Source organism: Micropterus dolomieu, linkage group LG15 (assembly GCF_021292245.1).
Source record: "Micropterus dolomieu isolate WLL.071019.BEF.003 ecotype Adirondacks linkage group LG15, ASM2129224v1, whole genome shotgun sequence".
Taxonomy (NCBI): domain Eukaryota; kingdom Metazoa; phylum Chordata; class Actinopteri; order Centrarchiformes; family Centrarchidae; genus Micropterus; species Micropterus dolomieu.
This window is the reverse complement of record NC_060164.1, coordinates 20,007,593-20,012,524: the sequence shown is the minus strand read 5'-3', so window position 1 is coordinate 20,012,524 and position 4,932 is coordinate 20,007,593.

Genomic DNA, 4,932 nt, shown 5'->3' with positions numbered 1-4,932 from the left:
TATTGCAACAGCCTTTTCACTTGTTTAACCCAAAAATCTACTGATCGACTCCAGACTGTCCAGAACTCAGCTGCCAGGCTTTTAACCAGAACAAAAAAATATGACCACATTACCCCTGTTTTAGCTTCATTACACTGGCTCCCAGTATGTTTTAGAATTGACTTTAAAATTTTATTGATCACTTTTAAAGCTCCTCATGGCCTCTCGCCTTTCTGAACTTTTAGTCCCATACGCACCAGCACGTACCTTGAGATCATCGGGCAGAGGTCTGTTGTCTGTTCCAGAGTTTCGACAGAAAACTAAAGGGGACAGAGCGTTTGCTGTCAGGGGACAGAGCGTTTGCTGTCAGGGGACAGAGCGTTTGCTGTCAGGGCCCCGAGGCTCTGGAACAGCCTGCCTGAGGAAATCAGGTCACTGAGTCAGTGAACTCTTTTAAGTCCCTTCTTAAAACATACTTTTATAGGACTTTATTTTATCCCTTTTATTTTATTCTATTTTACTTATTTTATATTTATCTTAAATGTGTATTTTAGTCTTTTCACTGTTTTCTTGCTTTTATCTTGTATTGTTTTTGTATTATTGTCTTTACACTTGTTAAAGCACTTTGTAACTTGTTTTTGAAAAGTGCTCTACAAATAATTGTAGATTATTATTATTATTACTTTATTTCGGTTTCTTCTCATTCTTTTTTTATGGTGGTCATGGAAAAAAGAGAAGTCAAAAAGTCTCAGCACAAAAATATGCCTATAAAGCATGTATTCTTGTATCGTTCCCTTCATTTTTCAGTGCTGGGAGGATTCAGTGAACCACTTGCCAATTAACGAACCAAATTCTTCAGGGACATACTCCTGACGTTCCATGTGCAAAAACACTTAGAGTAAATTGCTAATCCTACTTTTTTTTTTCCTGGGGCTGTTCCTTCACACTCCAATCAACATTTGTTTTATGACTATCTGTGATCACATTCAGCAGACTCATCTTCCAGGAAATAAGATGCAATGAAAATAGATATGAAGGCTGATACACATGAAGCAGTTTGAGAAATGGCAAGATACAAGGCCCAGACGCAGATGTTACATTACAAACGTTTGTGATAACTGCTGCATTAATACGTGTTTATGTTCATGTCTAACGCTGCAGTGACTCTAGAGGAAGCTGTTGAATGTATAAGGCCATATAAGTTGTGAAGAAATTTCTCTTTGAGTCAAACTCTGCGTATCTCAAGGGCTACATATATTGATACTTTGTAGAACTTTTGACTCTGCAAGCTGAGAGGATGTTTGCCCTCTCCCCAAAGAATATGAACACACTTCTTTCTACACCTTCGTCACCTTCTACAGAAATATGGACAGGCAAACTTACAGCCTGTATTGCTTGGGAAAGATTAACTTACTGTATATTGTTACTTACTGCTGCTTACTGTGCAGCTTTGAAAGAGTGGATGTGTCTTGTTCAGTATGTTCAGACAAAGTATATAGACGACTTTCTACTGGACTGAAGGGTCCAGTAGAAATATTTGAGCTGTATTTGGATGGAAGTCCTGTTGTTTCTTTTAGGAGAAATATGAATTGCAAAACAGAAATATGAATTTAAAGGTTCCACTGAGTACTGAACAGGCCTGCAGGATCTTGTGCCAAATGCACATGTAACTGTTGATCTATACTCCTTTCATTTTGACCATCAAAGACGCCATCAAACCACAGTTTGAAGTTTCACAAAAAGAGACTTCACAAAGGTTGAAGCATTCGAATGGCAGATGGAAGACAGTAACACGAGTATTGAGATCTAAGAGGGAAGCCAAGCTAAACCCTGCCGCCTCCATCAAAATTAGTTCTGAAATTAGTTTTTTTTAATGAAAACTTATACATATTTGGAAAGTAAAAAAGATGTACTGCACATCTTAGAAATCTTTGGGTAACTTTTAAAAGCCTTATTTTTCCTTCTTACTTTACTTTGGGTAAAGTCTGGGTAAAAGAGAATATCAATAAGATTTCCTGTTTTGTGAAAAGTAAACAACCTTCAAATTATAGCAAGCATTTAATTAACGAGACGATCAAACAATTAAAAGCTCGTTAATTACAGACCTCACAACCATCTCTGCCAACATGAATATTGAGGTCCTAATTAATATTTGTGGGGCTGTTTTGTTCTTGGAAGACATTGGCGTTAATTAGGCAAAAAGAAGTCAAATTAACATTTCAGTAATGAAGAAACATACCTTCATGTTCTTATTTCTCTCTGTCTGAACATGCTCTGATACAAATTTGGCTTCTCAAAGCTTTCTGAAGCATGTTGATGATGAGTTTTATCAAACAGAAGCAATGAACTTTTCTGTCATGGATTTCTCATCCCGATGCACAACTGCTCACAGTGTTGTCTTTTTGAAAAGGGAAACTGTCACAAAAAAAGTTTTGAATCTTTGCTTTGCTACCAATGGATGCAAGAGGTCAGACGTTATACCTTTTAGTCTTGTGGATCCTTGCAGTTTCAAGCAGAAGAAGAAGTGAGCAAAAAAGCAAAAGTTCTACACTTCCTCTGAGAAAGTTAGATGAGGGGATCAATACCACCCTCACATCTGTGAGACGGAGAGGCCTTTTATCCGAGTGTGTATGTGTGTGAGTAAAAATCAAATCACTCAGCTTCAGCTCTGAGTAAGCCTATCCCTGGCTCAGATTCCCCTGTGCTGGACCCTGACTCTGCTGATTGTACACCATGAGAAGAACGTCAGTAATAAATATAAATAATAATAATCCATTTTCTAATTCTATCTATGGATGATTGCCTACCCAGCCTTGCACAGGCCCCTGTCACTGTTTCTGGTTCCATTGTCCTTCTCCTACAGCTTGGGAGGGGGCCGCTCGTTTCCCCGCTCAATATTTTTGGCCTGAAATGGACCGGCCATTCGGGATTGTTCCCGAAATTCCCGATCAAGCTCAATCCGCCCCTGACTGAGAGCCTGAAAATATTCCTGAACATAACCTCTGTAAAATGGCTAATTGTAAGATATTAAGTGTTAAATAGTGAACTTTAGAGAAGCTGATGGGCAGACTTTTTTAACCTTTGGACAGAGCCAGGCTGTCTGTTTCCCCCCGTTTCCAGTCTTTATGCTAAGACAAGCTAAGCTAAGCTAGCTGTAGCTTCATATTAAACACAGACATGAGAGTGTTATCGATCTTCTCATTAGCATATGCTATTCTTTTAACTTTGAAATCATCATCTCCTGTATAGTCTTCACCTCGGTCATCAGTCACCCTTCTCCTTTACATTTGACTCACACAAACACAAGCACACAAAGACACACACACAGAGTTACACACACCACCAGCACTTAACCAGCCTCCAGCCCGGCCCACCAGCTTTTGCAACAAGGTTCTCCTTTTAACTGTCCCTTTCAGCGTGGGACAATTGGACACCTCCCATAGCCCCCCTTTCAGGCTGCTGCTCCAGCCTCGCCCCCCCTCTCCTCCCATACTGCTCCCTGTGTCACTTTGTGTCCGCTTCGCCCCCTCTCAATTGGTTCACATGACCAGAAAATGAAGCAGGGGTCTCTGCAAGCGGAGAATGAAAGCGAGTATGTTTGTGTGTGTTTGAGAGAAAGAGGGAGAGACGCAGCGAGATTAACATGTAGGATTTAAGTTGGTGTGATGGGGTGAGGTTGTGTGAATGGAGTTACATGTAGAGAGGAAAGTACGGATCAGGCCTGGCTTGTGCATGTGTGTGTGTGTGTGTGTGTGTGTGTGTGTGTGTGTGGGATCCATCTCAATCCTCAATCTTATTGTAACAAGATCATCAGACACTTAGGGTTGTAAGCATTCACAAATACAGTACTCTCCTGCAAGCACATGAGCGTGGGACTGCAGACACACATAGGAAAACACACACACACACACACACACACACGCATGCACACTCCATTAGAGGAGTATTGCAGGCTGCAGGGTGTAAGGACCGGTTACTGTTAGAGAGATTATCACATCATTAACTGCTAATGAAAAACCAATTCAAACAGCTCTCCTCCTGCACTGTGCTCACTCTCTCTCTCACTCAGTCTGAGATTGTCAATGAAACACGAACCATACAATGCTTCTTGGTTATTTTAGTCGAAGCTCTGCACTGTTTTTATGAAGAGAGAAGGGAGTTAAGTAAATGGATATTTTTCTTCATTTGAGAACAGTTTCTATCCAAATGTAACACTTTTCAGTGACTTTTCAGAAAATGAGCAGGAGAAAATGGAAATATATTAGTGTTTTCATCCACTACTGTTTTGCAATTGCGTTATTAACCACTGTCTCCTCATCTTTACACACAGATCTGATGTTTTTGCCTGGCACAATTTTTTGCCTTGTCCATGGAGAGGAAGCATCAGTGTTTAAGTCACATGCTTCACTTACATGATGATTCAAGTCTGTTTCCATTTTCTTCTTATCCACACACCAACTTTTCCAACTCAGCCAAGCGTAAAAGCTTTTTTCTTTTTGATATTTTGACTTTTTCCCGAATTTCCTGTTTTCCGCTCAGTTTTTTATGCACATCATGAAAACAGTTGAATTGAACATTTCTGTGTCACAAAATTTCTGGGTGAAGTCATCTTTCAACCTTTCAAAGTAAATAAAATACTATATGATAACACTGTATCTTTACAAGTACATTAGTCTTGCCAACTGCAACTTAAATTTTCAACATCACTCTTTTTTGGCAGCAAGAAGATGAATCAAATGTTGCAGTAAAGTTATAATATCAAAAACCCTACTTAATACCATCTTACACAGCGCTGATGATGAGGAAATAACACAGCTGGTGCTCACGTCAACTACAAATGAACTGAAACACAGACACCTCTGTCTGGATGGGACAGTGCGGCTGATGGGCCTAGAATTAAAGCTTAGGTCAGGGATGGATATGCCACCAATATGGCGGCTCCAGACGGAGTTA